Genomic DNA, 26721 nt, shown 5'->3' with positions numbered 1-26721 from the left:
TGTCCCAGTCTACCAGATTAAGGGCATCTCTAAGCTGGTCAAACTTTGCCTTCCTATAGGTAATAGGTGCGTAGAACACAAGAATGTGATTCAGCCTTATTCTGGAAGTGATCGAAAAATATTATGCACCCGAAAATGTTACCAATTAAAACGTTACTGGCAGAAAAATAGCCACTGGAAAAACGATATAGATCTCGTCCCCTCAAATAAAATCCTGTGAATTCTGAACTCTGTAATCCAAATGCTTCCTCCTTCTGAGCCCAAATGTGCCTAAATCGCAGTAAGCGGCCACATGTTTGGCACTCTTGTAGTTGGGAGAGAGCACTTAACAATTTATATGATGTGTGTTACCATAAGCACAATGTATTGTGAGGACTGCAATATATAGGGAGAGCTCTACACCTTATGGGGGGCACAATGTATGGTCACTAAACTGTCATCTTTGAAATTCTCCAGAAAAAAAAGCCTGGCGTGGATGTTTAAAAATAGTCACTCCAGCCATAGATTAATTCATTGGGAGATGTAATTTCTACAATATGGTTACATTTGGGAGTTTTCTGATGTTCTGGCACCTTCAGGGCTCACCACATGTCACCCGTAAACTATTCTACCAAAATCTAGTGCTCCATCCATTCGGGAGAAGTTATGTAATAAATTATGGGATTCAGTTTCATCTCTTATTCCCTGACAAATTTGCAGGATATACAAATATTATATTTTTAACGGAAAATTCAGTGAGACACATATGGATTCAAAATACTCACTACACACCTACATTAATTCTTAGAGTGAAATTTCCAATATGGGGTCACATGGGGGGTGCTGCTTTTCGGGAACCGCAGGAGCTCAGCTAAAGGAGGCCACAATCTGTTCAAACTAAGTCTTGTTGTTCTCATATCTAATTATTATAAAGTTTTGTGAATTTCCTGTTGGTTAAAAATGCTCAGTACACACCTAAATTAATTCCTTTGGGGGTCTAGTTCCCAAAGTGTGGTCACTCGTGGAAATTTCGGCTTTTTTCACTTGTCAGTGAGTAAGCAGGTTGCTGGATGCAGTGACAGAAAGACGGCAGAGCAAGAGTTAACCAAATATGACAAATAAATGGAACAGAGTGTTCACTCCTCACAAGGAGGTAAACGGTTAAATAATGGTTAGTAAGAATACTGAAAATAAAACAATAACAGTCCAGTTAGGGAACTTATTGTGTCCTTCTGCTCCTCCTCAGCAGGTGATGTAGAACAATAATGCTGGCGCACCACAAAATATTAACTAATAAGTTTCAGGGGGGTGCAGAGAAGTGGCTATTGAAGGACCATCAAGAAAAGAGAAAAGAGGCCATAGCATAATCCGCACACCACCAATGCAATGTATGAAAAAGAACAACTTTTATTGGTAACAAATACTAAAAGCAATTAAAAACAATACAAAAAAAAGAGAGCTCCCCCAATAGGCCTGTTCAAAGTGCGACATGCAACATGGATATATAGTCATAGTCACCCACCTGGCGCAGCATAATAAACAACTATAATTTTTGCTAGGTAGAACCTGCGACCTATAATAAGAATGCAAATCCCTATCTATACAAACTCCCGGCAGATATAGAGACAAAAGATAAGAGTCCCCAAGAAAATAATGGACTGACTCAATGTGCGTGCTATCCTGTATATGAAATGACCCAGCCTTAATAAGGAATAGTGTAGCTGTCTTAGGGATGGACACAAGGGGTCCCAGAGCCGTGGAGACCCCTAAATGATCCACAGAGGCACAGCAAAAAATAGCATGGGAGTACCCAGAAGGTAAAAAAAGGGGTAACCTGAGCAGCCAGTGGGAGGAACAGGACCGAGAGGCAGGAGGACCCAACGCATATCGCGGTTGCTGGGACCGCCTCGTCAGGGGAAGTGACTTACCAACGTCAAGTGCGTTCTTTATATGTGATCCTGGGTGCTCATAAGCGGGCACAGGTGTGCGGCAGGAGGGCCAGAAACCAAGAGGCAGGAAGTGGAGTATAAGGAAAGGTCAGAGACACCGTAGGGTAGCGCATGCGCAGTAGTGAGGAGAGTACACAAAATGAGCAGACATCTGTGCCCATAGTGTTCAATTGCGAACGCGCCGGTCAAAGATCGGCGGTCCGCAAGAGAACAAAGATAGGATGAGTGTGGAGAAACAAGCTGAAGGGGAGGGACCAAAAAGGGGAGGATAATTAAATGTGGAGAATAATTAAGGAATACTAGGATTAGATTACCCTACTGAAAGAATAACAATACCTGAAAATAAACAAACATAATTAAATAAAGTTAAACAAAAAATATATATATAAATAAATAAATGCATAAACAATACAAGACATAACAATAACGAAATAACCATAAATATAGACCAAGATATACCGCAAAGAAAAATACGGCAAAAAAAAAAAATTATATAAAAAAAATGATGAAAATAAAAAGAAAAAATACAAAACGTGCATAGTTATGCATATATATACAAATGCATATATGTACATACATATGTGCATGAGCCTACAATACATGCAAACAATCACAAATAATTATCCACAAACATTTATTATGATAATACTGGACGGCTACCCATACGTGTACTCTCCCCACACTGAGAATAAGGCAGTCCCATGTGGACAATCCAAAGGCAAGCAGATTCCACAAAACAGAAAAAATGTCCATATCATTCAAAGGAAGGCCGGAATCCTGGTGAAGTGCCTTGATCCGAAGAAAAAATATCTTCATGGATGTAACAAAATATTCCGGAGTGATAACGATTCGGCTAGATGAGGTGTACCAAGAAACCCACAGCAGTATAGGACCATGTAGAAATATATATAGTTGCAGAATAGACTAACAGTCCAGGGGGTCATCTCCACAGTGTCGCCAACCACAGGTTAAGCATACCCAGAAATAAATCAGCCCAGGAAGCCTGTAAAAAGGAGATCCTCATTAATCCCATGCGGTGCTGTGGAGTTGAGTAAGTAAATCCACCGGGATTCAACCTGCAATAATCGCTTGTGTAGGGAGCCACCCCTACGAGAGCCCCAAATATGCTCCAAACCGATGATCCTCGTGTTAGTATAGCTACCCCTGTGCTGCAGTAAGAAATGGAAGCCACCGTGGTAAGCGTCTTTACGGTTGTCTGCTGCAGCTGTATTAATGGTTGAGAAATGACTTTGCACTCTCTGACGTAGCTCCTGTGACGTCTGACCTAGATAGATGCAAGGGCAGGGACAAATCAGGGCATAAACAACATGTGAAGTCTTGCAATTAATGTACGCCTTTAATTTGTGCTGCGTCCGATCAACCGGACTATGAAAAGAGTCACAAACTCGGTGCATATAGGGGCAAATACTGCAGTCACCACAAGGAAACGAACGCCTCAAGACAATTCCTCAGTTAAGTCTCTGTGTGGGCCTGGTGTAATGATGACTATTGGTGAGTATGTCTCTAAAATTCGGTGCCCTCCTAGCCGTCATCAATGGCTGGGTACTAACCACTTGAGATGTTTGCATATCCGTGGTAAGAATCCTCCAGTGCTCATAAAGAATCTTCCTTACCTGTGGCCATTTGGTATGATAACCCATGATGAAGCGCACGTAATTGTCCAATCTTCTCTTAATAGGGACAAGCAACACGGTTTATTAGAACCCTATCTTACATACTTGTTGTATTTGTCTTATTTTTTGGTGATTTCTAGGCGGGTATTTGGTTGGTGGCATCCATGGATTGGGACACTAGGGAGGCAGCATGGAGGGCTTCGGACTCTGCGGCATTCACTGACATTTCCCAGAACTGTCCAGACTTTGATTTTTCTCGGTTGACGTCTAAATTAATAACGGCACAAAAACAGGGGATTAAACTATTATGGAACATTCGCTGCCTAGTGGAGTACCTTAAATTAAACTTGGTACCAAGAGGTCTGAGAATCTCTATTTTTCCAGCCTGGGAACCATCCGTGACCTTCCGTACCACATGGGAGGAAGGGCTATTGCGGTGTTCTCATATTTTGATCAATAATAAATATGATAAGGAAATAATGGACAAGAAGAGATCCAAGTTTATGAGAGACAAATTGGATTTTGACCTTAAAATGGTCTTTGATTGGAAGCATCACGGTAACCAACGCCGGGGACTAAATAACAAACAGAGCTCCACTGAATTTGCACCGGTATCCTCAGCAACAGATGGTCGCAGTTCAAGTGATTTTTTATCGTCTGCAGAGAGCGAACCAGAAGAGCCAGGACTAGGCGAGGGCGTAGGAAACACAGGTCTCTTCACCCGTGTTACCAGGAGCAGGAATTACAAGCCAACATACAACCATCAACAGAGGAAGAATCGCAAGTGACCATATCGCCAGTCCGTAATATACATGAGTATGACAATCCTAATGGGAATGATACTCTGCAAATTATCAATCTGTCTCAATACCAGTTAACCACCATTGAAGCCTCTGAATTAAAGAGGGGGCTTACTTTTTTACCATCCCAGCAGATTGATAAGTTTACTCTAATTAAAGACCTTTTTCTTTTTTGCAGAAAAATCATTCTACAGGTTTTACATAATCATCTGCAATCTATTTCTTCCCTTGATCAGACCGAACACAGAGCATTCCAAGACCTTATGGACCTTCTACAGGAGGGGGATTCCTCCACAGGTAGGCCGTGATTTCCGCATAGGAACAATTCCTTAACATGTCCCTCTCTTTCCTCCATTCCAGCTGTCAAAACTTTCTTTGATATGGTCAAGCAAGACATAGGATTATAGGATTATTTAGTCTAGAAAAAAGACGACTGAGGGGCGATCTAATAACCATGTATAAGTATATAAGGGGACAATACAAATATCTCGCTGAGGATCTGTTTATACCAAGGAAGGTGACGGGCACAAGGGGGCATTCTTTGCGTCTGGAGGAGAGAAGGTTTTTCCACCAACATAGAAGAGGATTCTTTACTGTTAGGGCAGTGAGAATCTGGAATTGCTTGCCTGAGGAGGTGGTGATGGCGAACTCAGTCGAGGGGTTCAAGAGAGGCCTGGATGTCTTCCTGGAGCAGAACAATATTGTATCATACAATTATTAGGTTCTGTAGAAGGACGTAGATCTGGGGATTTATTATGATGGAATATAGGCTGAACTGGATGGACAAATGTCTTTTTTCGGCCTTACTAACTATGTTACTATGTTACTATGTTACATAGAGGCATTGCCCGTTAGGACTGGTATCATGACCAACCTTACTATTCAAGAGTGAAGAGCTTTATTCCACCTAAAAGCCAATAAGGAATTCCTTATTAGAGAGGCTGATAAGGGTGGGAATGTGGTATTGGGGCCCCATGATTTATATCTGGAGGAGGCCCACAGACAACTTGATGACCAACGTTTCTATCGCAGACTCCCCTCTAATCCCATTGGGATTTATTCTACTAAATTTAGAGTACTGTTAGACAAGGCCTTTGAATTGGGTATTATTAACATCAATGAGCGGGACTTTATTTGGGTAGAACAACCCATTGTATCTACTTTTTATATGCTACCCAAAGTCCACAAAAACATCACTAAACCTCCCAGCCGTCCGATAGTCTCTAGCATTGGTAGTTTGTGCAAAAAAGCGTGCATGTATATTGACTTTTTTCTACAGCAGCTAGTCATCACACTTCCCTCTTATATCAGGGATTCCTCACACTTTATCAGCACCTATAAAGGGATGAAGCTTGCTCCAGGCGAGGTTATGGTAACCTGTAATGTTGAATCACTGTATTCGAACATCATTCATGATTAGTGTTGAGCATTCCGATACCGCAAGTATCGGGTATCGGCCGATACTTGCGGTATCGGAATTCCGATACCGAGATCCGATACTTTTGTGGTATCGGGTATCGGTATCGGATACATAGAGATGTGTAAAATAAAGAATTAAAATAAAAAATATTGATATATTTACCTCTCCGGCGGCCCCTGGTGAGTCCGCGGGTAACCGGCAGGCTTCGTTGTTCAAAATCAGCGCTTTTAGGACCTGAGAAACACGTCCCGGCTTCTGATTGGTCGCGGGCCGCCCATGTGACCGCCACGCGACCAATCACAAGCCGCGACGTCACCGCAAGCTATTAGCGCGCTCATTTTTGAAAAATGAGCGCGTTAATGACTTTCAAAGACGTAGCGGCTTGTGATTGGTCGCGGCCACGCGACCAATCACAAGCCGCGACGTCACCGCAAGCTATTAACGCGCTCATTTTTAAAAATGAGCGCGTTAATGGCTTTCAAAGACGTAGCGGGTTGTGATTGGTCGCGGCCGCGACCAATCACAAGCCGCGACGTCACCGCAAGCTATTGACGCGCTCATTTTTAAAAATGAGCGCGTTAATGGCTTTGAAAGACATAGCGGCTTGTGATTGGTCGCGTGGCCGCGACCAATCACAAGCCGCGACGTCACCGCAAGCTATTGACGCGCTCATTTTTAAAAATGAGCGCGTTAATGGCTTTGAAAGACATAGCGGCTTGTGATTGGTCGCGTGGCCGCGACCAATCACAAGCCGCGACGTCACCGCAAGCTATTGACGCGCTCATTTTTAAAAATGAGCGCGTTAATAGCTTGCGGTGACGTCGCGGCTTGTGATTGGTCGCGGCCGCGACCAATCACAACCCGCTACGTCTTTGAAAGTCATTAACGCGCTCATTTTTCAAAAATGAGCGCGCTAATAGCTTGCGGTGACGTCGCGGCTTGTGATTGGTCGCGTAGCGGTCACATGGGCGGCCCGCGACCAATCAGAAGCCGGGACGTGTTTCTCAGGTCCTAAAAGCGCTGATTTTGAACAACGAAGCCTGCCGGTTACCCGCGCTGAGTTCAGGGGCCGCCGGAGAGGTAAATATATCAATATTTTTTATTTTTATTCTTTATTTTACACCTCCCTATGGATCCCAGGGCCTGAAGGAGAGTTTCCTCTCCTTCAGACCCTGGGAACCATGAGAATACCTTCCGATACTTGATGTCCCATTGACTTGTATTGGTATCGGATATCGGTATCGGCGATATCCGATATTTTTCGGGTATCGGCCGATACTATCCGATACCGATACTTTCAAGTATCGGACGGTATCGCTCAACACTATTCATGATGATGGCATGAGGGCTGTATTGTTTTTTTTGGACCAGCAGCCAAATTCTGACACAATGCATGACTCTTTCATCATTGACCTGCTTGACTTTGCCCTGAGACATAACTTTTTTTTGTTTGATAGGACCTTTTGTCCTACAAACCTCAGGCGTGGCCATGGGGGTGCGTTGTGCCCCGGCTTTTGCAAATGTTAGGATGGTGGGAGTCTAACATTGTCTATGCATCTGACCTTTTCAAAAGTAAAGTACCACACTGGTCACGTTACATAGACAACATATTTTTTATCTGGTCTGGATCATCGGAGGAATGCTTGGGGTTCTTGGATTCTCTCAACAATAACCCTTTCAACATTTTTCTAACTTGCAACTCTTCTTCTGTTGCAGTCAACTTCCTGGACCTAGAGGTTAAATGTCAGGATGGCACAGTATCTACATGTCTATATCGGAAACCCACAGCGGTTAATAGGTTATTGGACTACCAGAGTTTTCATCCTAAACACATCAAGGACGGGATCCCGATGGTTCAATTCCTTAGGATTAGACGAAACTGCACACAAGACTCTGACTTCAGGAGGGAAGCCCAGGATCTCACAACCAGATTTCAGGGTAGGAATTACCCTAAGAAATGTATCTCACCTGCCTACCAGAGGGCTAATCTACAGACACAGAACTCCTTGCTTGTCCCTATTAAGAGAAGATCGAACAATTACATGCGCTTCATCACAGGTTATCATACCCAATGACCACAGGTAAGGAAGATTCTTTATGAGCACTGGAGGATTCTTACCACGGATATGCAAACATCTCAAGTGGTTAGTACCCAGCCATTGATGACGGCTAGGAGGGCACCGAATTTTAGAGACATACTCACCAATAGTCATTACACCAGGACCACACAGTTGGTCTGCATCATCATTCTTTCCCCCAGGCAACAAGTGACGCAGCCTCAACAGTTCCGGACCCGGCTCGGTACAGGTACCCACAACCAGGTCTTACTCCTTCCACCACCCTCTCCTTTACAAGCATCTGTAAAGTATGTCCACTTAGCCAGTTGTAGAGATACATTAAATAGTGGAAACTCCAGAACTGAATTATGAGCACGTATAAAGTATGTCCCATTGGCCAGTTTTTCTACAACTGGCTAATGGGACACACGTTATAGATGCTCGTTAGCCAGTTCTGGAGTCTCCACTCTTTAATGTCCTGTATGAGGTCAAAGACTTTGCAAACATCTATCCGGTGGGAGTCTATATCTGAAGAGTAGATGAGAATATTATCTATATCCTGGAAGATATCGTTCACAATGTCTTGGAAAACGGCTAGGGCATTACAGAGCCCGAAGGGCATCATGAGGTATTCATAGTGACCGTTCCTGGTGTTAAATGCTGTCTTCCATTCGTCCCCCTCATGGATGCAAATCAGGTTGTAAGCACCCCGCAGATCAAGCTAGTAAATACCCTCACCCCCCGCAACCTATCGAAGAGCTCATACATAAGTGGAAGAGGGTACTTATTCTTAATGGTTATGGTGTAAAGACCCCTGTAGTCTGTGCAGAGATTTAATTCTCTTTCTGGATGTACTGAGGCATTGCCTCTGTCTCTGGGAGAGATAATGGGTAGACTCAACCCCGGGGAGGCTCAGCACCAGGCAAGAGGTCAATAGGACAGTCATAGGGCAGTGAGTCAGTCGGAGAAAATGTCCATATAGGGTGCTTGGGGAGAGAAGAGAGATCTGCGGGTAACTCAGTAATAGCAACCTGAACGCACTCGCTCTGACATCTTCGCTTACAGGTTCACTCCATCTCAAAATTCCCCTTGTGGACCACTCTATACGAGGGGAATGGTACCATAGCCAAGGTATGCCTAACAGGACCTCATCAATTTTCACTGGAATTAAAAGTAAAGAGATACTCTCCTGATGAGATGGTGACATAGATAGAGTAAATGGGATGGTCTGGTGTGCTATCTGTGAGGGCAGTGTCGACCCATTCACCACTCGTGCTGTCACTGGTTTGACAAGCATCACCAGGGGTATTGCGTGCCATCGGGCAAAGGCAGAAGACATGAAGTTGCCCTCTGCCCCGATATCCACTCAAAGCTCTACCGTATGAGTGGATGGGCCGAGGGTCACTGTCCCCTTGAAGGACAATTTGGAAGAAACTGTTGCCATGTCGAGTGTACCTCCTCCTACAACCACTAGATGCTGATGTTTTACCGATCACTGGGGAAATTTCCTGGTGTATTGTCCCGACTGCTGGCAGACAGGACAGACCTTGAGTGCACGGGCAGTCCGGGACTCAGACCCCACTCATGACACCTCCATGGCCTCATGTGGCTCGGATGCCTGGACCAGAGATTCCAAAATGTTTGGTGAATGTTGGAGCCAGACCAAACCTCTGCCAGCACTGGGATCGCTCCAACCTTCACTCATTAAAATGAAGATCGATGTGGGTAGATATTGCTATTAGCTCCTACAGTGTAGCAGAAACCTCCCTAGTGGCCAAGGTGTTCTTCACATGGTCAGCTAGTCCCATCTAGCATACAGGGATGAGGACTTTATCTGGCCACTCAAGCTCAGATACCAAAGTCTGGAAGTCGATGTCAAAATGGCTGACCATGGAGGAACCCTGTGTCAATGCCAGCAGTTGGAGCGCTGTATCATGGGTGACATGAGGTTGCAAAATGACCTGTTTCAGAGTGCTTAAGAACGACAGCGCACTCTTCACCACATGATCGTCCAACTCCCACAGTGGCTTAGCCCACTCCATTGCCCTGTCCGACAGGAGGGAATTAATAATTCCCACTTTAGCCTGCTCCGTGGGAAAACATGCAGCCAGGAGCTCAAGATGTTTAGCACACTGGCTCAAGAAATCCCCGACACAGCTTGCTGTCACCTGGGAGACAGGATAATGTCGGAGCAGGGGTGGCAGTGGAAAAACTAGCTGCAGCCACGCTAGCAGCCTGAACAGCAACTGCGGTAACATCCACTGCCGAGGTTGTGCGCTTGAGAGCCACCAACCTGCCCTCCAACTTCTGGATGTACCTCTGTAGTCGCTGTTAGTCCGCCATTACTAGCCAGACCTTGGCGCTAGTATAATATTAGGGCTGGCGGAATGCACCAAATAATAAGGAAGATATAGGTGTGTTCGCAACCCAGGGTCCACCGTGGAGAGATAACACCTGCTGCTTGGTAATGGCGGACAGTATATGGTGGTAAAAAGTGAACACACATGAGTTAGCTTCTTCCGGAATGAAAGGAGGTGAGCACTGTTCTGTCACAGGGCCGCAATTTTGCAGAGTGAACACTAGTATTGGTCACAGGACTCTGCCCCAAGGACAGGGGGTTAGAGTCCCTCTAGACCACTAGCGCTTGGTGCCACAACTGCGGTGCCAGTGAAACCTAAACATAAAGATTTACCACACAAAGTACATACAGCGCCACTCTGGTGGACACCACTAGCCACCCTAACTTGGGCCTAAAGCTCACTAGTTGAGCTCGGCGCTGCACTGGTGGTGGCTGCTAATTTGGCGCAGTATCTTGTGCTATAGTGCTGGATTGCATTATCTGGTGCTAGTCAGCTACAAACACCCAAACAACAACAACAACACTAGGGAGGGGATTGATTAGGAGCTTTCACTAGAACAATCACACATCCACACACACACAAGTTTATTTTTATACTAGCGCATGGCCGAGCGAACATGCAAGTCTTTTATAGATGTAGCCTTCCGGGACCTTCCAAGTAGTCCAATCGGAGCAGCTACAGGTCCTGAGCATGTGACCTCCGACTTCCAATGAGAGGTCATCCCATGGGCATGCTCAGTAGATGAAAAGCAGGACTTAGCCACTAGAACATCTTCTCTCCCCTGATCAATGCTGGTTACAAAGGCTGGAGCGGCAGCTGTAACCAGACGCACAGTATCAGCTTGAGCCAAACACTGGGACCGATGTCTCTGCTGAGCAGACTCCACCTAACAGTCACTCCCTCCATTAATTGGTAGGCTGTGAGTGGTTGTCTTATCAGCATTTTGCACATGTGATGCTGACATCTTTGTTGCATGGGTTGGTCGCATCCTGTAGTGTATTTGTTCAGAGATCTGGGCAGGTAAGTGGTGCTGCCCTTTTTTAGCTGCATTAATGATTGGGCAAAGAGCTTACATGATGTAAAAACCTCACGTGAGATGGGAGAACATGAGCGCTGACACCACTGGAATGGCGCAGACACGCCAAGTGAGCATTGCAAAGGGAGCAAACATTGAGATTAACAAGGAGTTGTCCTTTAATCCCTTTAGAAGAGGGTCTTTACAAAGGCACTTTGTAAGTTGATGAACAAAAGATCTGATCTATTTTACTTTTCTGGCTTATATCTATAGAATATTGTGAAAGTTTTTCCATATCACATTCTTGGAAATAATTTCCTTTACGGCGTTTTTAATGTTTTCATTTCTCAGGCTGTATAAAAAGGGGTTGGCCAAGGGAGTAAACACAGTGTATAGCAATGATAGGATCTTACTCTTAGTTCGACCTTTTGTTTGAACGACATAAACACCAAATATAGTCAAGTAGAATATGGAGACCACAGTGAGGTGGGAGCTACAGGTGGAGAAGGCCTTCTGTCTTCCGGTACTGGATGGGATCCTTAGGACTGTCCAAACAATATAAGTATAAGACATGATAATAATTGCAGATGGAATTATAACAGTTGGAATACAAAGTAAATAAATCTCTAAATCAACGATGAAGGTATCAGAACAGGCAAGTTCTAGTAAGGGAACAACATCACAGTATAAATGGTCAATGATGTTTGAGTTGCAAAAATGTAGTTTTGCGGTTGTTATGGATTCAATCAAATTTAAAGAAAATCCAGAGATCCAGCAGAAGATAGACAATATCATAAAGCATCTAACTGTCATAATAGCAGTATAATGAAGAGGGTTACAGATGGCCACATATCGGTCATAAGACATCACTGTCAGCAGAAGACATTCAGCTGCTTCTGAACTGCAGAAGAAATAAAACTGTGTGATGCAACCAATAAAAGTAATTGTCCCCTCATTATTCAGTAGAATATGTAGCATGAAGGGGACAATATCAGTAGTTAACAAGATGTCACTGACGGACAGTTGTGAGATGAAGAAGTACATTGGAGTGTGGAGGTTCTTGCTGGTGGACACCAGGGTGATGAACAGGAGATTCCCGCATAATATCAAACAATAAGTCACAAGGAATAAACAGAACAAGAAAACTCTCAAATCTTGGTCGACTTGAAATCCTAACAGAAGGAACTCTGTGACAAGTGTCGTGTTTTTCTCATGCATGTAGACCAAAGTAGTATTCATAGCCTGTGCTAAGAAAAGAACAGAAAGAAATGACTTGTTATATTAATAAATTTGCAAAGTTATCTGTAAGAAATGCTCAAAGACCTTTAGCAGAGGGAAGAATCTCCAAAATTTAAATACAATGTGCATGCTTAGACATTTAACCAGCGTGCACTTGCAAGCCTGGACTAACTACCAAACGTCCAGTACCGTTGGTGCACCTGCTCAGAATGAAAGTAGTCAGCAATGCTACATTGCTTCTTTCACTGTAAGCCCACCGGTTAGGACACCACCAGCAGCAAATGTGGAGGTATCGTCGCAAGGCCAAAGCAGTCAGGGAATCACAATGGTTTTTGGTAGGAAACACTGTATGTAGGCCAACATCAAGAATAACATCACCAACCCTTTCTCAATCTGCCATGTCCACCACCACCCCCGCTAGTTCCACCATATGCACCTCTAAAGTCCAGCTCATCCAACAAGAGATTCTCATTAGGAAAAGAAAGTATTCATCCTCTCATCTGTGTACACAGGGTTTGAACGCCCACATTGCTAGATTAATCTCGTTAGAGATGATGCCCTACCGGTTGGTTGAAAGCGAAGCTTTCAAAGCCCTGATGGCCTACGCAGTACCATGCTATGACCTACCCAGTCGACACTTCTTTGCGAGAAAAGCCATCCCAGCCCTCCACCAGCATGTCAAAGAGCGCATCGTGCATGCACTGAGGCAATCAGTCAGTAGAAAGGTGCACCTCACAACAGATGCATGGACCAGTAGGCATGGCCAGGGGCATTACATCTCCATCACGGTGCACTGGGTTAATGTGGTGGATGCAGGGTCCACAGGGGACAGCCATAGTGGGACACTTCTGCCTAGCCCACGGTCTCGGAAACAGTTGGCTGTAGGCGTTTGCCACCCCTCCTCCTCCTCCAGAAGCGAAAGCTCGTCCACAGAGTGCAGCCGCGTGACCACTCCATCCGCAGCTGCCAGTGTTGCACAAGAGGTTTCCCATTATCTAACAGCTAGTGGTAAGCATCAGCAGGCTGTGTTAGAAATGACGTATTTGGGTGACAACAGACACACCGCGGAAGTACTGGCTGAGTACTTGCAGCAAGAAACTCAGTCATGGCTGGGCAGTGTACATCTTGAGGCAGGCAAGGTAGTCAGTGATAACGGAAGGAATTTTATGGCTGCCATAGCCCTTTCAGAACTGAAACACATATCCTGCAGGGCTCACACCTTGAACCTGGTGGTGCAGTGCTTCCTGAAATATTATCAAGGGTTACCAGCCCTGCTCCTGAAGGTGCGATGACTTTGCTCGCACATCCGCTGGTTGCCTGTACATTCCAGCCGTATGCTGAACCATCAGCAATCGCTGAATCTTCCTCAGCACCGCCTATTAATCGATGTCGCAACAAGGTGGAACTCCACACTGCACATGCTTCAGAGGCTGTGCGAACAGAGGCGGGCTGTAATTTATTTGTGGGAGGATACACATACACGGGCAGGCAGTTGGATGGCAGACATGGAGCTGTCTGGTGTGCAGTGGTCGAAGCTACAAGACCTCTGTTAAGTAGGGTTGAGCAACTTTTACTTTTTTAGGGTCGAGTCGGGTCTCGGCTTATACTCGGGTCGGCTTATACTCGAGTATATATCGTATCTCACTTACTAATCATTTGAAATTACGGTCAATGTGCATCAACGCTTTCAATAGAAAATGTGCAGCAACCAGTGGGACCCAGCTATAGCTATAGCCATCGACTCCAGTGGAATCTGACCAGAACTGGTCCAGATCAAAGGATTGTGTCTAGGGTTGAGCGACTTTTACTTTTTTAGGATTGAGTCGGGTTTCGCAAAACCCGACTTTCTCAAAAGTCGAGTTGAGTGAAATCGGCCGGTTATCGCGAAAAGTCGGGGATCGATGATGAAGGGAATGATGATGAAGGAATACGTCCTATTCCGAAACGCGTAGGAAATTGGTCCACGACGCTATCCATAGCAAGTCACGTGAGCAATCACATGACCGTGATGTCACGCAAGGTCCTGCAGAGGCAGAGAACCGAGAGCTATACAACAGCACTTAGTCGCTGTTAGTAGTGGGCGAGCACAGGGCTGGTTGCCGCCGGCCGGGGCACTGCCTGGAGCCCGCTCACGGGAAAGCGAAAGAAGAAGTAAACGCCACTGAAGCCGCACTCTTCCTAATTTGGACTTGTATAAAGAATGACTAAAGGGAACTGAGGACCTTACCGTTTATACTGCACCAGGTAAAAATCTAAAGTTCTTCTAACGGACAGTTAACATCGCTCAGAACCTCTTTTGTAATTTGGACAATGTTGTGCTCCATGGCAGAGCTATTTTAAACAAACAAAAATTTTTAAATAGTTTTTAAAGTCATATAAAAGGTGCAAACACTCAGTTTTTTGTTTTTTTTCTTGGAGGGACTTAGGGTTCATAAAACTACAGAACCTAGTGTTATATTAACAACTACTTAATGAGAGCCTGAAGATTGAAGCTAAGGCAAGTAAACTTGGAGAACACCTTGGAGCTGCAGACACCGTTTGTAGAACCCAACCAAACTTGTGTTCCCAATGCAGTTTTCAAATTCCGATAGGCTGAAAACCTGACAATTGCAGCTCAGCTTTTTTAAGAGGAGGACAGCTGTATTGAGTGGCGCAGACAGACACTGGTAGTAGGCCTTACACCACCAAATTGGCTCGATGCAGGTTTAAAAAAGGTTACAGGGGTACATGGGCAGCATTGATGTGGTCAGCGGAGGGCAATTGGAAGGAGTGAACACAGACAGACTTAGGAGGCCTAAAATAAAAAAAATTAGGCTCAATGCAGGTTTAATTATGTTGCAGGGGTGCACAGGCAGCATTGGTGTGGTCAGCGGAGGAGTATTGGAAGGAGGGACCGCAGACAGACTAACTAGGCCTAAAATAAAAAAAGTTGGCTCTATGCAGGTTTAAATAGGTTCCAGGGGTACACAAGCAGCATTGGTGTGGTCAGCGGAGGACAATTGGAAGGAGAGACCGCAGACAGACTTAGGAGGCCTAAAATAAATAAATTAGGCTCAATGCAGGTTTAATTATGTTGCAGGGGTGCACAGGCAGCATTGGTGTGGTCAGCGGAGGAAATTGGAAGGAGTGTCTGACACAGTTAGTACAACAAAATAATAAATAGATGTTAATGTCTCGCAAAAAAAAGAAAATAAACAGGTGGCATACTTAGGCATAGGGGTGGTCTCCTCTGCAGACTTTCATACATTGTTATTTGGTGCAAAGTATTTACTGGTGTAAATGTAGGACAGGGCCCTTGAATATTTTAACTTGCATCATACATGTCAACAAATTGGCATTGTCAGTGCCAGGCATTGAAGGATTTCACCGCATAGACTAAACAGTGGTGGAGCAGTGAGAGATAATTTTGCAAGTGGTAGAACACTGTTTGAGCTGTGGGGGGACACTCTCTCGTGGCCGGCGGTACTGGCCCAGGGCCCCTTATGTTACAACGGAGTGTCTGACGTTGGGTGCGCACTACCACCGCCAGAGACACTTCATTGTGCTATGAGGGACCCAGTGCCAGTACCGTCGCCCAAAAGTGGACACACCCACCTCTTCACACAAACAGTACTCTCACAAATCTTGGCAACCAAACAATCAAGTCTTGTACACCGTTTGATTCAGGCATTCCCAGCACACAGCGCCGGTGATGTTTCTCACACGAGCTGCAGGGGGCAACAGGGCAGAGGTGTTAGAGGTGAACAAATCAGAAGTGGTGTTGGACAGAGGGGTTTTCTGACCAGGTTGTGGAGTGATTTCGCAATGACCGCAGACAGGACAGGTACTGCAGCATCAATTCAAAGTGACAGGAGACAACATTTGTCCAGTATGGTTACTAACTATTTTTCATCCCTTATCAATGTTCTCCCTCAACCGTCATTCCCATTTGATTACTGGGCATCAAAATTAGACACCTGGCCAGAATTGGCACAATATGCATTACAGGAGCTTGCTTGCCCGGCAGCTAGTGTCCTATCAGAAAGAGTCTTCAGTGCTGCTGGTTCAATATTGACCGAAAAAAGGACTCGTCTGGCTACACAAAATGTTGATGATCTAACCTTCATTAAAATGAACCAATCATGGATTTCAAATTATTTTGCCCCACCTTCCCCTGCTGACACGTAGCTTGCCTGAAAAATGTCTTGCTTTTGGCCTCCTCTTACTGACTACTGCAATTCCTCCGTTTGCAGCTGCTGAATGTCCACCATAGGCCATTTTATACCGCCCTAAATGGGCTGACTCCCCCCACAGAGCCGTGGTCACCACTTGGCGCAAGCACTCGTGCGAGTGATGTTTGCCTGGACAGGTGGGTGTGCCCACTCTTGGGCAACGGCATTGGCACAGGGTCCCTCATAGTACAATGAAGTGTCTCTGACGGTGGTGGTGCACAACCAACGTCAGAAACACCATCATAATATGAGGGGCCCTGTGCCAGTACCGCCGCCCATGAGAGAGTATTCCCCCCCAGCTCGAACAGTGCTCTACCACTTGCAAAACTTACCTCTCCCTGCCCTAACACTGTGTAGTCTGTGCTGTTAAATCCTTCAATGGCACTGCCAATACAAATGTGTTGAAATGATAGATGATAGTAAAACTATACAGGGGCCCTGGCCTCCATTTAGACCAGTTAATACTTTGTGCCAACTACCGCTTTCTGCTACTCAGCAGAGGAGCCCACCCCTGTACCTAGCTATGCCACCAGTTTATTAATGAACAATTTTTTGGCAGACATTTAGCCCACTTTATTATTTTGGCCTACTAGCTGTGTCAGCCACTTATTACAGTTGTCCTCCACTGAATAAAGCAATGCCGCCTGTTTAGTCCTGTTACCAATTTTGAACTGCATTTAGCCTACTTACTTATTTAGGCCTAGTAACTGTGTCAGCCTCTCATTACAGTTGTCCTTCACTGAACAAAGCTATGCCGCATGTGTATTCCTGTTACCAATTTTAAACTGCATTTAGTCTTTAACCCCTTTATCCTCAAGGGTGGTTTGCACGTCAATGACCAGGCCAATTTTTACAATTCTGACCACTGTCCCTTTATGAGGTTATAACTCCGAAACGCTTCAACGGATCCTGGTGATTCTGACATGGTTTTCTCGTGACATATTGTACTTCATGATAGTGAAAAAATTTCTTTGATAGTACCTGCGTTTATTTGTGAAAAAAATGGAAATTTGGCGAAAATTTTGAAAATTTCGCAATTTTCAAACTTTGAATTTTTATGCAATTAAATCACAGAGATATGTCACACAAAATACTTAATAAGTAACATTTCCCACATGTCTCCTTTACATTAGCATAATTTTGGAACCAATTTTTTTTTTGTTAGGGAGTTATAAGGGTTAAAAGTTGACCAGCAATTTCTCATTTTTACAACACCATTTTTTTTAGGGACCACGTCTCATTTGAAGTCATTTTGAGGGGTCTATATGATAGAAAATGCCCAAGTGTGACACCATTCTAAAAACTGCACCCCTCAAGGTGCTCAAAACCACATTCAAGAAGTTTATTAACCCTTCAGGTGTTTAATAGGAATTTTTGGAATGTTTAAATAAAAATGAACATTTAACTTTTTTACACAAAAAATTTACTTCAGCTCCAATTTGTTTTATTTTACCAAGGGTAACAGGAGAAATTGGACCCAAAAAGTTGTTGTCCAATTTGTCCTGAGTACGCTGATACCCCATATGTGGCAGTAAACCACTGTTTGGGCGCATGGGAGAGCTCGGAAGGGAAGGAGCGCTATTTGACTTTTCAATGCAAAATTGACAGGAATTGAGATGGGACGCCATGTTGCGTTTGGAGAGCCACTGATGTGCCTAAACATTGAAACCCCCACAAGTGACACCATTTTGGAAAGTAGACCCCCTAAGGAACTTATCTGGATGTGTGGTGAGCACTTTGACCCACCAAGGGCTTCACAGAAGTTTATAATGCAGAGCCATAAAAATAAAACAAAATTTTTTTCCCACAAAAATTATTTTTTAGCCCCCAGTTTTGTATTTTCTCTAGGGTAACAGGAGAAATTGGACCCCAAAAGTTGTTGTCCAATTTGTCCTGAGTACGCTGATACCCCATATGTGGGGGGGAACCACCGTTTGGGCGCATGGGAGGGTTCGGAAGAGAAGGAGCGCCATTTGGAATGCAGACTTAGATGGAATGGTCTGCAGGCGTCACATTGCGTTTGCAGAGCCCCTAATGTACCTAAACAGTAGAAACCCCCCACAAGTGACACCATTTTGGAAAGTAGACTCCCTAAGGAACTCATCTTGATGTGTTGTGAGAGCTTTGAACCCCCAAGTATTTCACTACAGTTTATAACGCAGAGCCATGCAAATAAAAAATATTTTTTTTTCCACAAAAATTATATTTTAGCTCCCAGTTTTGTATTTTTCCAAGGTTAGCAGGAGAAATTGGACCCTAAATGTTGTTGTCCAATTTGTCCTGAGTACGCTGATACCCGATATGTGGGGGGGAACCACCGTTTGGGCGCATGGGAGGGCTCGGAAGGGAAGGAGCATCATTTGGAATGCAGACTTAGATGGATTGGTCTGCAGGCGTCACATTGCGTTTGCAGAGCCCCTAATGTACCTAAACAGTAGAAACCCCCCACAAGTGACCCCATATTGGAAACTAGACCCCTCAATGAACTTATCTAGATGTGTTGTGAGAACATTGAACCCCCAAGTGTTTCATTACAGTTTATAACGCAGAGCCGTGAAAATAAAAAATCTTTTTGTTTTCCCACAAAAATTATTTTTTAGCCCCCAGTTTTGTATTTTCCCAAGGGTAACAGGAGAAATTGGTCCACAAAAGTTGTTGTACAATTTGTCCTGAGTACGCTGATACCCCATATGTTGGGGTAAACCCCTGTTTGGGCACACAGGAGAGCTCGGAAGGGAAGGAGCACTGTTTTAGTTTTTCAACGCAGAATTGGCTGGAATTGAGATCGGACGCCATGTCGTGTTTGGAGAGCCCCTGATGTGCCGAAACAGTGGAAACCCCCCAATTATAACTGAAACCCTAATCTAAACACACCCCTAACCCTAATTCCAACGGTAACCCTAACCACACCTCTAACCCTGACACACCCCTAACCCTAATCCCAACCCTATTCCCAACTGTAAATGTAATCTAAACCCTAACCCTAACTTTAGCCCCAACCCTAACTGTAGCCCCAACCCTAACCCTAACCCTAGCCCTAACCCTAGCCCTAACCCTAGCCCTAACCCTAGCCCTAACCCTAGCCCTAACCCTAACCCTAGCCCTAACCCTAGCCCTAACCCTGGCCCTAGCCCTAACCCTAGCCCTAACCCTAGCCCTAACCCTAACCCTAGCCCTAACCCTAACCCTAGCCCTAGCCCTAACCCTACCCCTAACCCTAGCCCTAATGGGAAAATTGAAATAAATACATTTTTTTTTATTTTTCCCTAACTAAGGGGGTGATGAAGGGGGGTTTGATTTACTTTTATAGCGAGTTTTTTAGCGGATTTTTATGATTGGCAGCCGTCACACACTGAAAGACCCTTTTTATTGCAAAAAATATTTTTTGCAATACCACATTTTGAGAGCTATAATTTTTCCATATTTTGGTCCACAGAGTCATGTGAGGTCTTGTTTTTTGCGGGACGAGTTGATGTTTTTATTGAAAACATTTTTGGGCACGTGACATTTTTTGATCGCTTTTTATTCCGATTTTTGTGAGGAAGAATGACCAAAAGCCAGCTATTCATGAATTTCTATTGGGGGAGGCGTTTATACCGTTCCGCGTTTGGTAAAATTGATAAATCAGTTTTATTCTTCGGGTCAGTACGATTACAGCGATACCTCATTTATATCATTTTTTTATGGTTTGGCGCTTTTATACGATAAAAACTATTTTACAGAAAAAATAATTATTTTTGCATCGCTTTATTCTCAGGACTATAACTTTTTTATTTTTTTGCTGATGATGCTGTATGGCAGCTCTTTTTTTGTGGGACAATATGACGCTTTCAGCGGTACCATGGTTATTTATATCTGTCCTTTTGATCGCGTGTTATTCCACTTTTTGTTCGGCGGTATGATAATAAAGCGTTGTTTTTTGCCTCGTTTTTTTTTTTTTTTTTTCTTACGGTGTTTACTGAAGGGGTTAACTAGTTGGACAGTTTTATAGGATGGGTCGTTACGGATGCGGCGATACTAAATATGTGTACTTTTATTGTTTTTTTTTTTTTTATTTAGATGAAGAAATGTATTTATGGGAATAATATTTTTTTTTTTTTTTCATTATTTTGGAATATTTTTTTTAATTTTTTTTACACATTTGGAAATTTTTTTTTTTACTTTTTTACTTTGTCCCAGGGGGGGACATCACAGATCAGTGATCTGACAGTTTGCACAGCACTCTGTCAGATCACTGATCTGACATGCAGCGCTGCAGGCTTCACAGTGCCTGCTCTGAGCAGGCTCTGTGAAGCCACCTCCCTCCCTGCAGGACCCGGATCCGCGGCCATCTTGGATCCGGGGCTGGAGGGAGCAGGGAGGGAGGTGAGACCCTCGCAGCAACGCGATCACATCGCGTTGCTCCGGGGGTCTCAGGGAAGCCCGCAGGGAGCCCCCTCCCTGCGCGGTGCTTCCCTGCACCGCCGGCACATCGCGATCATCTTTGATCGCGGTGTGCCAGGGGTTAATGTGCCGGGGGCGGTCCGTGACCGCTCCTGGCACATAGTGCCGGATGTCAGCTGCGATAAGCAGCTGACACCCAACCGCGATCGGCCGCGCTCCCCCCGTGAGCGCGGCCGATCGGCTATGACGTACTATCCCGTCCAGGGTCAGATAAGCCCAGGGCACCTCGACGGGATAGTACGTCTAAGGTCACAGAGGGGTTAATGCATAGAAAAAAGAGATCCAAACCCCAAATTATATAATTCCAAATCAAGGTTGCTCAAAGAATCCACATCTTACAGCTTTGTAAAGTTACAAACTGATTTTTATTGAAACACAATACTTTAATTTACAACCATGAACAATTATCAATCTGCAGATATAGTCATATCAAAAATGTAAAATAGGGAGCAAGCGGGCAACAATATCAAACCATGGAAAGCGTTTCGCTGTTGCTTCTTCTTCTTTGACTGCTCCCCGAAGAAGCAACAGCAAAATGCGCGTCGGGGCACCAGCGCATTGGGCGGTCTGCAGCATGGGTAAGTGGGTCCGGAGATACTCTTCATTTAAATGATGCTTGTAACATATTACACTTTACCGGTATTTGGGTGGCTACTATTTGGTTACTGCTGGTTATAACCTAGTCTCCTCTCCTTCATGCCCAGGTTTTTTGTAGCGTATCATGACACTCAGGAGGTTTAATTTGCTGCCTACTATGCACTTAGCACCTTTGTAGATAATTGAGGATATTCTCCTCTTTCCTACCTGGATGTTTATATGCGCTCCTTGGACTGCTCATCACTTTCCATGGTTTGATATTGTTGCCCGCTTGCTCCCTTTTCTACATTTTTGATATGACTATATCTGTAGATTGAAAAAGAGTGGTATTCACCTGCGCTGTCTACAAAAACGAACAATAAAATGAAAAATAGATGAATAAATGAATAAGAGAGCACTTACTTAAGGAGTAATCATTCGTTATGCAGTGGATGTTGTAATGGGTCCTTAAAGTACTACCAGAATCTTAGGGGAATGAGGGGAGAAAAGGAGAAAAAAAAAAAAAGGGGGTCATGATACGCTACAAAAAACCTGGGCATGAAGGAGAGGAGACTAGGTTATAACCAGCAGTAACCAAATAGTAGCCACCCAAATACCGGTAAAGTGTAATATGTTACAAGCATCATTTAAATGAAGAGTATCTCCGGACCCACTTACCCATGCTGCAGACGCCCAATGCGCTGGTGTCCCGATGCGCGTTTTGCTGTTGCTTCTTCGGGGAGCAGTCAAAGAAGAAGAAGCAACAGCGAAATGCTTTCCATGGTTTGATATTGTTGCCCGCTTGCTCCCTATTTTACATTTTTGATATGACTATATCTGCAGATTGATAATTGTTCATGGTTGTAAATTAAAGTATTGTGTTTAAATAAAAATCAGTTTGTAACTTTGCAAAGCTGTAAGATGTGGATTCTTTGAGCAACCTTGATTTGGAATTATATAATTTTGGGTTTGGATCAAAAACTCTCTTTTTTCTATGCATTAAAGACTATATCCTGGAGAGGATCCCTGGTCCCCCGTGATAGGGGTTTTGGGAATATGTATTGTATTTCTCATTGGTTCTGATATGTTTTTAAACTGCATTTAGCCTACTTTTTTATTTTAGGCCTACTAAGTCTGTCTGCGCCACTCAATACAGTTGTCGTCCACTGAACAAAAGCTATGCCGCCTGTGTACTCCTGTTACGAATTTTGAACTGTATTTAGCCTACTTTATCATTTGGTTAATTCAACAAATGTCTTCACCCATACCAGGGCACTTCACAATACTACTAATACCTAATCCCATTTAATTACACATGGGAAGAAGAAGCGGTCCCATAAAATTAAAACCAATGTTTATTAAATAAATTTTTTAAAATAACACAATAAAAAAGCAAAATAAACCATAGGGGACACCAACAGAACAAGGCTTTGAGTATATATTGATAACAAAATAGTCACCAGACAATAATCATATATATGACCACGTGATATAAAGGAGGACTATGGCAACATACACCGACAAATTACAATATAACAAAATCAACAAAGCATGCATGCAATGACATGGTTGCTGCCATAGTGTAAATATATCTAGCCCTGTGGCTTTAATTACAGGCAGCTACAATGAATTCCGATGTATGTGGCCCAAAGTATATCCTTCCTAATAAACCCAGCATGGAAACCCATATCTAGCCTGGCAGAAAAAATGTGCATACCTTGCCTGAATGGCGTCCCCTCACCCCGACGCGCGTTTCGCCTCCTGCTTCTTCCGGGGGCGTGCCAGGGTGAGGGGCGCTAGTGCTTATAAAGGAGAAGTGCTGATAGCGTCCATCGGCAGCAGCGGCGCATCGCGTGTGACTCCTCCCTCAGAATGACGCGCTTCCTGCCGCCGCTCAATGACACGCAAGCCTAAGCTGTGCGTGTCAGTTTGTGAGTGTCGCAGAAAGCAGTAGAGGGTCGGACCACAGCGCGTGCGCACTAGCCAGACGGAGCAGAGAAGAAAGGACAAAGTGACCCAGAAGAAAGGAACAAAAGATGGTGGACACGATCATGAAAAGAAGAGCCATAGAAGACATAACGGATAGACATAACAAACACCTTAAGTGAAATAAAGTACAATAAATATGCGGGCAATAAATATGCTATCACTACTAGTGAAAAATAATTATTTAATAAATAAATAATGGTGACGATGACATGCTAAAAAGGAGGGGAAACCAAAAAAACTACTGTAAATAAGAATGTGATGTGTTTATTAAAGCAATAATTAACAGTGTCGTATCCAAGAAGGACTTTACAAGTGCTCCCCAAATTCTTAATAATGCACAATAATTGCTACTAAATAATAATTAACCCCTATCTAGATATAACAATGCCAGTTATATATAACATCACTGAAATGCTGTACACAATTCAAGCACAATCAATCAATAAATATTGCACAAATTACCCAGCCTAAAAAAAGGGAAATAATACCATATAAAATGATAAACAATAAATACTATAAATACTGAAGCCATGAATGTAAATCCCTCCCTATAAAAAGGATGTATACCACACTATCCTTGAAGACAATATTAATACATATACAAAATAAATAGATAAAAAATAAAAACACATAATATACTCCTACTAACATACCCCATTAGAATAGACAATGAAACACCTAATAATTAATATCCCTTAAAAAGTCTTCATTTTCTCTCTTTCTTTATCTCTATTTCTTCCTCTCTTTTTCTCCTTATATTCTTTTCTTATCCATAAGACTTCTCCCATGTAGTTATACTGGATCATCACATACTCCGTACGATAGGAAATCAAACATAACTGCAAATCACGTGGCTTAAGGATCAAGGCCGTTGATCAACTAATATGGGGCCTAGAGGTGGTGATGTTAATAAGGCCTTGGCACAATTGGAGTGTCGCTGGATTTTTCGTTTGGGCACCTTGAGTCCTGCAGGATTGAATGAAAACATGGGTTTCTCTGCATTCTTGTAATTGGCATTTTTTTAGGGGTATGAGGGGTTTATTTCATTGTAATTATAATTATTATGAGTATTTTATCTTCTAACTTTTGTTTTGTGTTCTTTTTAGTATATGAGAGGTTCACATAGTTTGTCCAGCATTGTGGTGTTTGATTTCCTATCGTACGGAGTATGTGATGATCCAGTATAACTACATGGGAGAAGCCGCCTGTGTACTCCTGTTACCAAATTTGAACTGCATTTAGCCTACTTTTTTATATTGGACCTATATCGGTGTTTCCTCCTCATCCTGCCCATTGCCCAGCCAGTGATAGATGAGTCTGCTGGTACATTGACCCAGAACGCTACATTCCCCTTGCACCCTACACAGCCAGAATGTGACCCTGCTGAAAGTCACGGGGACAAAGAGGAAGGTGCAGATGAAAGTGCAGGTTCCTTCATCAGATGGAGGGGGCATACTCGGTGGCACTGGCACAGGGCCCCTCGTAGTATGAAAAAGTGTCTCTGGCAGTGGGAGGCGCCACCCGCCGTCAAGGAGGTGGTGATGGCGAACTCAGTCGAGGGGTTCAAGAGAGGCCTGGATGTCTTCCTGGAGCAGAACAATATTGTATCATACAATTATTAGGTTCTGTAGAAGGACGTAGATCTGGGGATTTATTATGATGGAATATAGGCTGAACTGGATGGACAAATGTCTTTTTTCGGCCTTACTAACTATGTTACTATGTTACTATGTTACTATGTCAAACACACCGCTGTACTATGAGGGGCCCTGTGCCAGTGCCAACTAGTGGGCCCCCCCTGCTTGCTCAGGATCACAGCACTTGCAAAGTTGAAATACTTACCTCTCCCTGCTCCACCGCCGTGACGTATTCCGTGTTTCCTGGGCCCACGGAAATCTTGAGCCAGCCCTACCCCCCCCACAGCTTTAGCCAAATGACCCCCTGTTTTCAATGCCTAACTATTATTATAAATGTAAATTAAGATTGACAAGCTTCAGTAATACGAATTCATGTTTTTGGCATCCACTCACTGCCGACTTTGATTCCCCATTGACTTGCATTGGGTTTCGTGTTTCAGTCGGCCCCCGACTTTTCGAAATAATCGGCCGATTTCACCCGACCCGACTTTTGAGAAAGTCACGTTTCGCGAAACCCGACTCGGTCCTAAAAAAGTAAAAGTCGCTCAACTCTAATGTTTACCCACACTTTTGACAATGTGCCAACGATGATCAATTTGCCTTTTTTGTGTTTTTTTTTTTACTCCAGTTAACACAATGGAAATAATCATGTATATAACCAAACATGTGCAAAGACAATAATTTTCACAAAGAATTACTTCATTTTATGGAACAATTTCAAGTGTGTAAACACTTTTGGCAATGACTGTAAATAGTAATCGGACATGTAAATGACATAGTGGACTTAGATAACATTGTTTTGATTACAAAAATATAAAAGTCATCCCACCATGACATGGCGTATTCCAATTGGGATGGTACCTAACTCTTGTAGCTCAATCATTAAGTATTAGCAAACATAAAAATTGATAAGGGCACACTAGGTTACGTAATGAACTTTTAGTTGCAGAAATTTTTGCAACAAATTGGCCATGAGTGACCACGTTCACTTTTTATCATTGGTGCAAGACAGCCAGGCTCTTTTTTAGTTGTAAATGCACCATACTAATACTACTACTACTACTACTAATAATAATAATATTAATAATAATAATAATAATAAGAAAGATAATAGTACATTTTACAATTCAACCCCAATTTGCTAAATGGAGTAAATTATAAAGTCATCAAGTGAAAGATACAGAATTATGGAAAACATTTTGGGCATGTAAGGAAAAAACGCTGCAAAGTAAATATGCTTTGAAGAATAAAAATATGAATAGTTTGTAGTTAAAGCTGAGAAATTAGCAAAATACAAAGGGAATGAACAACAGAGAAAACTAAACCAAATCAATGATTAGTGTGACAACCCTTTGCCTTCAAAACACCATCAATTCTTCTTGTATAACTGAAATGTCAGCGATTTTGTAGGA

Source organism: Ranitomeya imitator, chromosome 4 (genome assembly GCF_032444005.1).
Source record: "Ranitomeya imitator isolate aRanImi1 chromosome 4, aRanImi1.pri, whole genome shotgun sequence".
Lineage (NCBI taxonomy): Eukaryota > Metazoa > Chordata > Amphibia > Anura > Dendrobatidae > Ranitomeya > Ranitomeya imitator.
The sequence above is the reverse complement of the archived record's forward strand: the minus strand, read 5'-3'. Positions refer to the sequence as shown.